Source organism: Sarcophilus harrisii, chromosome 1 (assembly GCF_902635505.1).
Source record: "Sarcophilus harrisii chromosome 1, mSarHar1.11, whole genome shotgun sequence".
Taxonomy (NCBI): domain Eukaryota; kingdom Metazoa; phylum Chordata; class Mammalia; order Dasyuromorphia; family Dasyuridae; genus Sarcophilus; species Sarcophilus harrisii.
The window spans coordinates 414,094,959-414,106,038 of record NC_045426.1 but is presented as its reverse complement, the minus strand read 5'-3'; positions in this window follow the sequence as shown (position 1 = coordinate 414,106,038).

Sequence of the window (11,080 nt, the reverse complement as noted above, 5' to 3'; positions counted from 1 at the left end):
CAGGTATGAGGTGATGAGCTGGGAGAGGATTCAGATTCAATATCTTTTGCAGATTTTGGTATGCTTTTTTAAAAAAAAAAGTTAAAAGATCAATCAATATTTCAAAACTTATGGTTTTAAAATATTCACAGTTATTTAGTTGGACCATTTGGATATTCACCAGTATGGAAACATTTTGCAAATTATTCATGATCCCATTATTAGAAGTTATTATATTATATGAAGTCAGAGCTCCAGATCAGATAAATATTAAAAATAATGGCCACATGTCACTCTTGTGAGAGATGGGAAGTAAGATTATGTTCTGAAAAAGTAGGGGCCTTCTCTTTAAGTGTGGAATGGGAAAATGACAGGTTTGTTTCATCATCCAAGTATGGACTCTCATTCAGAATTCATATTGATATTCATATTGGTTTGATACTAGACTTGTAGGAGATAGTTTTCAGCTCGAGCATTAAATTGAAGTTCCATCTGCCTGCCTTTGGAAGTTGCTCAGGATGTTTTAAAAAACCCTCACTACTCTCCTTTAGAAAATGCATATACATATACCTGGTGTCCTGACTGACATTCTCTCTCCTTTCCCTGACTCTGAAACCAAATTATAGATTAATTGACACTAACATGAATGTTCACAGCAGAATACAAAATTTTGCTGAGTGCACAAAGACATCCACAGCTACCTTTCAGAAACATAATGCATTCCTGCAGAAATGCTGTTTTAATGTAGCATAAAATAATACAATTTAATCTCTAAGCAGGTGTGACTGTAATGGGGGAAAGTGTAGTGACAGTTCTATTACATTTGGTTAAAATATCTGTTGCTACTTTGCTTTATGGTAAAATTATTTGTGGATAAGAAAACTAGTTTATTTACTTAAAAAACTTCTAGTAAATTAGAAGTAAACAAAAGTACATGTTTAAAAGCTGGAAAGAAAAACATTTTTCTTCCACAAATTTTTAAACTTTTTTCTATGTAATAGTTGAAATGATAAACTACAAATGACTAGGTCAGATGTCCAAAGATAACCAAGAGAAAGGGATTTATACTGTTAAGCTAGGTTAGTAGCACAAGTGTTAAATTGGCAATATTCCTTATAGGGACATGTAGTAGCAAATAAACTTTCCCCCCTTATTTGCAATACTGTCAGAAATATTTATTATTTGTTTATTTTCTTTTGCTGTCTTTTTTTTTTTCTGGATAAAAGTGTGCCTATATCTACATTGTCAGCATATGTTCCTTATAAGAAGCATAATGCTGTTATTTCCTTTAGGGAAACTTATTATATTAAGTTTCCTTTGTACTCAATTTGTTTCTTTGTTAACCATCTATTGTTACTATAAAATATTTCAAAGTTAATTGAGAACTGAAAATAATGGGAACTGAAAATAATTTCTTCTTTTTACAGTGGTAATTTTTCTCTCCACAGATAGAGAAAATTATATACATTGTCATGTTTTTTTCATTGTGTTTAATTTACTGGAGTGTTTTTCTTTTCTTTTTTTTTCTTTAATTATTTACTTTTTCCTGTATAAGAGATGGCATATACAAAAATATTTGCATAAGGGAAGTGTTAGAGAAAGGAATACAAAAGAAAATGTCAATGTAAAAAAAAGCAATTTTTCAAAAAAATACATATATATGTGTGTACAAATATATCACTCTCTATATATACATGTATACATATACACACACACACACACACACACACACACACATATATATATATATATATATATATATACATATATATATATATATATTCTGAAGGGTTTTAGGTAAAAGGACTTATTGTTAGGAAATTCTAGTCCAGTAAGATTCCAGACACTAAAAGATGCTTGGAAAAGTGAACAAGGTTTATCTGAGAATGAAGCTTTAGAAGGAAAATCAAAGCCAACTCCTTCATTTTCTTGACAAGGAGAGCTGGGATACATAACAAATATTTGATTTTTTTTTTTATCTACCTCTACCTACTATTTCCTTCCACCCCCACCATCCATTCTCTCTATGCCCAGTCTTACCTTGTATCCTGTAAATAATTTACCACTTGATTGCTAACATCACTATAAGATTTTGACACATTATTACATTTCAGACATTTGGAAGGAAGAAGTGAATAATAATGCTCCTCAAATGCCCTACCCATAAAATCATCGGAGGTATGATAGAAGTTGAAATGCCAAAGGTGGAGTTGTTTAACTTTAACTTTGGAAGTTGTACTTCCAAACTTCCTAGGAAGATGAGGAATAGGGTAGAGAGATTCCAGCAGGATAGCACCTCATTAAATGTTTATAAAGTAGTGATATGGTCATAGAAACAATAGAAATATATATATATATTTCTTTTTCCTAATGCAGTGCTCCAAATAGCCATGTATTTGTTAATCTAATTAAATATTCTCTACTTCTTTCTGCCTGCTTGTCTGTCTCTGACTATTTCTATTTCCTCCTGAATTCTGAGTATTTTGATGTTGGAAATGCAACTTTAACCCAGAATTAAGATTTCTCTAATATTTGAAAGTCCAAACCTGAATTTTGGTGAAAATTTTTCTTTTATTTCTATTTCTATTATTCTTTTATTTCTAACATAAAATAGGAGAATCTGCTTTCTAAATTTGCTAACTTGTTTTTGTTAAGCTAAACATTTTATACTTCCTGTAAATTTTAGAGGTTGAAAACACTATTTCCAAAATTAAAGTAGGTATAATTTGTATAATGTTGTGAGGAAAACTACTAAACAACTATATTTTGAAATTTTATTAGTATTCTTAATTTTAGCCAGAAACCACAGGGTTCTTTTTAATATTTATTTTACTAATACTCCACTTGTCCATGCTTAAAAGTAGTGCAAATCAAAAATAACATGATTAAAGAATGGTAAATCCAGAGTTCAAACTATCTAACTCAGCCATGTGCTTTCTGAAACCAACTCTCTGATACAGAGAATCAGTTCTTCAGTTATAAATGTAAGCTCTTTTACCTTCGAAATAGATAAATTCTATAAATCATGTGTTGGCAGATTGAGTTTTTATTGTCTAGGCTTAAGAAAATAATAAAAAAAAATGTAAATTAAACTTAATTGCATTTTATTTCTTTTCCCCTGAATTTTTTTGTCCTAGTCCGTTGCTAAACTCTTACCAGCACGTTCATGACCAGCACATACAACTTTTCTCAATTACATTTTTCAAATAGTTTTTCACCATATACACGCAAAAATAGTGTTTAATGTTCAACTATGCAAAACCTTGTGTTCCAGATTTTTCTCTTTTTCTTCACCCTTCCCCAAAGACAGGAAGCAATCCAATATAAGTTAAATGTGTGTTCTTCTTCTAAACATGTTTTCATATCCATCATGGTGAAATAGGAGAAAATCAGATCAGAAGGATTGGAAAAACACAAGAAAGAAAGGAAAAAAAAAACAAACAAGCAAACAATCACAACACCATCCCAAAAAGTGAAGATACTATGCTTTGATCCACATTCAGTTTTCATAGCTCGCTCTCTCTGGATGTGGATGATAGTTTCCATCACAAATCTATTGGAATTGTTTTGAATTATTTCACTGTTATAAAGAGACAAGTCCATAGCAGTTGATCATCACGCAAGCTTGTTGTTACAAATACAAGCTACAAGTTGTACACACAAATACAACTATATACAACGTTGTCTTGGTTCTGCTTAATTCACTTAGCATCAATTTATATAAATCTTTGTAGGCCTTTTTAAAGTCAGCCTGCTCATTATTTTTCAACAATTATATTCCATTACATCTATATACCATAATTTATTCAGCCATTCCCCAACTAAGAAGCATTCCATTTCCAATCTTTGCCACTACACAAAGGACTGCTACAATCAAGTCATACTTCTTAAAGTACAAACCAACAGTAAAGGAACTAAGGTTTTACACCAAAACAGAATGAGGTTTTCTGCTCTTATTTCTTTCTTAGCCCACTCAGCATTTTTTAATCTTCATTGACCTGTATAGAGTTTAACACAATTATCTTCAGAAAACACTCTACATTGGTGTCAGACACCTTCATTAGATCATATGTATAGTATTTTAATAAAGCTTACATAATAACATTGGATTACATTTTCCTAGAGACAGTAATTTATACTTTTCTGTACTGAAATTAATACATAATATTTAGTCAATGGAAATATTTCAATAAAAATTTTCTCATAAAGAATGCATATGAATTTCAGGCCAAAATGGCAGAGAGGACCCATACATCTACTTAAGCTCTGTGTTTTCTCTCAGAATAATTTAATTCATGACAAGCCTTGGAATTAGTGCTCGACTGAAAAAAAAAAAAAAAAAAAAAAAACATAAATAATTACCAAAAGAAGATATCCTCAAAATTCACCAGAAAAGTTCTGTTTTTGCTCATACATAGGGGATGTGTAGATCAAGCACAAACTTAAGACAGGGCAGTGGGAGCACAGCAGACAGAGTAAGGCAGGCAACTCACAGCTGAGTAGACTAAAGGGGGGTGGGGTGTGCCCTGAGCCATTTCTGTGGAGAGAGCTTTAACACAGTGTTAGTTACTTTGCCCTGTCAGCAAGCCAGTAGACAAGCAGAGAAGCTAAAAACCCAGGGGATGAAGACTATAACTCCAAAAAGCTAGTGTCTCTTGGGACCTGGCCACCCTTCCCCTACAGTGTCTCAGCACACTCTCAGAGGGCAGGCACAGCACAGCCATTGTGGTCCTACTAGTGCCTCATTGCTGTCCCCCTGCAGTCTGTCCAGGAAGCTCAGGAATACCATCCAGCCCCATCTCCCCCCAAAAAACAGACAATTTGTTTTTCTTGTTAGTTTGTTTTCTTTGACAAAAGCAAAAAAAAAAAAAAAAATTAAAGCTCATTCTAACTATTGATAGCTTCTATATGGATACAGAGCAGACTTTAAACCCTGAGGAGACCAAAAACAGATAGTCTCCAGATGAATCCCCAAAGGGGGTTATGATCCGGTCCCTACCACATAAGGCTCTCATAGAAGAAATTAAAAAGGTTCTCACAAGAGAGCTAGAAGAGAAATGGGAAAAAGAGAGGGAGGCTTGGCAAGAGAGTCTGGAGAAGTCATCCCACTCATTTAAAGATAGAGTGGATAAAGAAATCAAATCTTTGAAAAACAGAATTAGTGAACTGGAAAAAGAAAATAGCTCTCTAAAACATAAAATTGGCGAAATGGAAAAAACATTCCATAGAACAAAACAACTCACTTAAAAACTCAATTGGACAATTAGAAAAAAGATATTAAAAAAGTGAGTGAAGAAAATACTTCATTGAAAATCAGAATCAAACAAATGGAATTGAATGACTTGAGGAGATACCAAGAATCAGTCAAGCAAAACCAAAAATATTAAACAATGGAAAAAGTTGTCAAATATCTTCTTGGGAAAACAACAGACCTGGAAAATAGATCTAGGAGAGACAATTTGAGAATTATTTAACTCCCAGAAAAATAGGATGAAAAAAAGAGCCTGGACACTATTTTCTAGGATATCATCAAAGAGAACTGCCCAGATGTTATAGAAACAGAGGGTAAAATAGAAATTGAAAGAATTCATCTATCACCTACTGAAAGGAACCCTAAAATCAAAACTCCAAGAAATATAGTGGGCAAATTCCAGAACTATCAGATGAAGGAAAAAATACTGCAAGCTGCTAGAAAAAATCAATTCAAATATAGAGGAGCCACAATAAGGATTACAAAGGATCTCTCAGCATCCACATTAAAGGATCAAAGGGCCTGGAATAATGAAAACATGAAATAGCCTCATGTATATATGTATGTATGTATGTATATTACATGATCCTTCTTTATATTCTTTTGGACCAAATTAATTGTAACTCTTTCCATTTTTCATAAGGGGATAGTTTGAGAAAGTAGAGGGAATATGAAACATATACACATACACACACACATGATGGCCTTCACTAATATTTCTCATTTCCAAAAGCACATTTTTATATATCTCTCAGCTTTCTTATATTGTAACATTGACATTATTTCCTAGATTAATGTTCACATTATTTACATTTTGAGGTGTTCTTGCTTCTTCCTGACCCTATTATGCTCAGTCTTATTTAAATGAAATTAAGTGGCTACTTGTGACAATTAATTTAATATTGTTTTAAATAATTATGCTAATTAGATACTGGACCAGAGAGTATTTCAAGAAAACAAGGATCATCACTATCTTAAAATAGCACTGTAGCTACCAATTTTGAAGAGGTATGTGTATATGAATATGTGTATAGACACATATGCCTGTACACAACACATGTACAGGTAAGTGTGTATGTATATACACACATACATACACAAACTTTCTGTTTGTATATACCTTTGTATGCATGTATGTATACATGTATAAACCTATATACACATATAAATATGTGCATACACATATATATTTGCATACACACATGTCTATATATTATTTTTATGTTGCTTTAATTTATTTCCTTTATGATTATCACAGATACCCCTCAGTAAAATGTTCATATGTCTCAAAATTACTTTAAAATTTGTTGGGTGATTGCTGTTCTTGATGATAACTAAAATGATATCATTATATTGGAATAAAGATTCAGTATATGCCTGGGGCTGAGCAATAGACATATATAGGTTTGGAAGATTCTATCCTTTCTCAGGCACAAATAGGCCATATGATTTTAATACTACAGTATGACCAACTCAGTCAGGTCACCCCAGGAACCCAGGAGCTCAATCATAAAGGGGCCCAGGAACCCAGTCACTTCAGCTCAGGAATAAGAATTGCAGGAGTAATTTATTGCAGTGACCTACATATATACATCATCCAGGTTTGGTCAAATCACAGTGAAATTTTAAATGATATGATATTACCTCTTTTATATTAGGTAATGTTTACAAATCAAATGTTATGCATGTCTATTACCAGTACTTAGATCAACAGCTGGAGAGAGTATTTTCCCTGAAATCAGGAAGAGCTGAGTTCAAACTGCTTTAAATATTTAAGCTGCCTCCAACACTAATTAGCTGTGTTGCCTTTACCATATCTCTTAGACTCGATTTTCTCATCCTTAAGATGAAGATATTATGTATAGCACCAGGCTGTTGAAAGAATGAAATAAGTTGTAAAGTACTTTTTCAACATCAAAAAGGTATATAATATTACTTATTATATAAATATATTACTTTTAAAATATAAATAATATTACTTATACAAAAACAACAATAGAATACAAGAATTTATCCCAAAATAAAATTAGACATAAAATGGAGATCAAGTTGAATACTCTTAAAGATGATGATTATATAAACTTAATAGAGGGGGAAATTTCCCTTTATGATTATTGTGATAATTGTGTGTTGAAATGCCTATAATGGGGATCTTCTAAATAAACAAGACACAATTTCAGCCAATGCCAATCAAGATGAAGTCTACAGAAATCCAAAACAAAAATAAAATTAGAAAGAAAGGTAAACTTCAATAAAGAACCTGACAACATATAACCAAATCCAGACCTCAATAACTACTTTTCTTGTAAATATCTCTGCCCTCATTTAAGACTTTAGAATTTAGACTTCTCACCACAGCCAAATATTGATTTTCTTCTATAATAATCTCTTTTTTGAAGTTTATTTGGACTCTGGGCACTCAATTTAATTGAGTTAACTTGAATGAAAGCAATATTTAAATTCCTTCATTGAGGAATATAAGCACAAATAAACATATTGATATAAATATAATAAACTAAAATTTGATCAAACATACACAAGGTCACTAAAATATGTCAGTGGTAATTTTCAACTTCTTTTTATTATCTCTTAAAGATATCACTAATATTGAAAACAGAATGATTTCTCCATAACTAAACGGTAGTAGGCATAAGAAAATAATGGAGGGAAGAAATCACAATGATTTAGGATATTATGCTAATGTCCTTCTTTAATATGCCATTAATTATGATGGTAAATCATGTGCATGATATGTCATATGCATTTACCTTGGTATTATCATTTTAATTTTATAATATATTAAAGTCTTCCCTTTCATTTTAGAAAAAGAAATTATTGAAATATGTGTAAATATGCTTGCATTTACATATTTTACATAATATATACATGATATATTACATGTTCATTTATGCAGTGATAATATTAAAAAATGACAATTTTAGAAACTGGAGCAAAACTGTATTTTGTAGAGAAGAAAATACCATTATTTTTCAATTTTTTCCTTTTTGCAGTTAGAAAATAATCAAAATAAGAACATCACTAGTTGATGGTCTATACCTCTTCTCAATTAGCATAAAAACAAATTGAAACTTTTGCTTGAGGGAACCAAAGAAACAGCAAGGAGCTGTTTTCTTCCTGCTGTATTTCCCTCTGTGTCATCTTTGTGGAAACAATCTTTTGAATCCCGGGCTTTTTATTTTCATCCCTTTATGTCAGGGGAAAAAAAATACAAAACATTTTTTTCCTTCTTAGTAATTCTCTGTGTTCTGTTAATGCTACAGGTGAAAATTGTATTCACTGTGGGTAGCTTTAATGTAGATAATTTGCCTTTCACTCAGTCTCCCCCTGTTATCCATCTATGTAGGTGGCCTTTAGTTAGGCATATAACTACATTTCAAGGGCAATGATAAAAAACATGCCAGTGTTGGGCTTTCTTAAGCCTAAAATGCCTTTATTCAGTCTAAAATCTGTTAAATTAAGTGATTTTCAGCTTTAGCACAAACTGTTTGGAAACATTTTGGGAATTTTAGTGTTGGATAAGTGATTCTTTTGTATACATTCATATACACAAACATGTATATGTACAGATCTATGTTTGTGTGTATATGTACATATGCATATATGTATATATGTGTGGGTATCTGTAGATGTATATATACACATATACATGTGGCTAGATCTGCCTGTTTATGTTATATGTGTTTATATGTATATAGAAAGAAAGACAGATATAATCACAGATGTGTGATAAAAGATAACTTACCTGGAATTTGGGGTGCTTTGAAAATTAACATACCAAATATCTAGGAAAAACAATAAAATTGTAACATGGATTTTGTATTCTTAACTCTACTGACTACTAAATAATTGAAAAAGAAGATTCTTTTCTTTTTTGTTTGTTTGGTTTTTATAGAGATAAAAGCTAGCTAGGCTGTAACAGTAATTGGTGCACTTTATTGGATTATACTAGCAAATAATAAGGTTATATGGAAAGTTATTGCATTGTAATGATAAGCCCATTATTATGTAATTAAAGTATAAAAACAGAATGTTGGAGCATTAATCATATTTTGTGACTATGGTTTATTGAAATACTTATATTAAACATTCAAGAATAATTCTGAGAAAGAAACGAGCAACAAATGGTGACAAGGTAGAAACAGGAATTTTTTAAATAGCTCTTAGTCTGACTATTATTACATAAAAATTAGTTTCAGCTTTTTAAAAATTTTAAGTTACAAAGTAATATTTAACATATTCAGGATAGTTACATAAGTACAGTAGCAGAGGAACAGACTATATAGACTTTCTGGATCTTCATTTGAAAAAGAAATGCAGTAAATGCTACTTTAAAATAATTAAATTTTAGATACTAAGAAGATTAAAAATTTCTGCTGGAAAAGGAAGAAAGAAAGAAAGAAAGAAAGAAAGGAAGAGAGGGAGGGAGGAAGGAAGGAAGGAAGGAAAAGAAAGAAAGAGAGAGAGAGAATGAATGAAAGAAAAGGGGGAAAGGGAGGAAAGAAGCAAGGAGGGAGGGAAGGAGGAAGAAGAAGAAAGAAAGAAAAAACATATAAAAAATAATGATCTATTTGGATGCTGAATCATTTTCAGGAGGATTTTCAAGAGTTTTATTCTCTATTTCTATGCCAGATTTTCAGTATATTTATGATACTCTTTTAGAATCATTTGAAGTTAGGTAAGAAATTATATTAGTGGAATAGATGGAATTCTAATGATGCAATGGATAGAGCTATCCTTAGAATTCAAGGTAACAATTTCACAAATACACACACACACACACACACACACACACACAAATAAGGTAAGCGAGTTGACCAGATGCTGAAATCTTCCCCTAGCTTTTGAATATTTTTTAAATAATCAAATCTCACTTCCTTCCAGAGATTTTATACTTGTTCCATGATTTTTAAGTTTTTATACAAAACAACTTACCCATAAACCTGTAGCAGGGTCATTCCAAGAATTGTACTTCCTCTCCCACTGATATTATGTAAGAATGCTGTGAACAACCCCCTTCTTGGGCCCTTCCACTTTTGCTTAAGTACCCTGAAATGCAACTTTACTAAAGATCATAATTTTTTGCTGTTTTGGTGTTCTTTTTAATTCAGGTTGACAAATGGATAAAGAAAAAGATAATAGATAAATTCATAGATAGATAGATAGGCAGATGGATACGATCCTTCCCTAATCTTACACTTATCTATATTTTCAGTTTAATTTCAAACATTAATTTTTTTAATTGACTCTACTTTGCCAGCAAAAATGATCCATTAGGGGCTCTCCAAATTATTTCTTCCACTTTTGTATATTTAAACAGGTGATTCTTCATGCTTAGAATGTATTGCCTCAGAACCCTTAATAAAATGTTATCTATTAAAAGAGAATGTTATATTCCTTCTTTCTTACCTCTTATCTAAATATTCATGATTATAATTAATTTTCATGATCCCCAGTACCTTCATCACTCTGATTCACCCTTCTTTTTCAAATCCTAAAATATTGCATCCAGATTTAGGAAATTTTTTATGTGTGTGTGTATGTATGTACACACACACACACATATATATACCCACACATATATGTATACATATGTATATGTAGATAGATCTAATATATAGATATAACTATAAAGAGATGTATGTATAAATATATACACATAACTTCATAAATTATCTGAAATCAACATAAAACAATGTAAATACAACCTTTCTTGTATTGGATTCTATAACTCTCTTATTCACCCTAGAACTACATTAACTTTGGGGACATGATTTCACAACATTTATTGATATTAAGCTTTCACTCTACTAAAATCCTTAGATCTTTCTT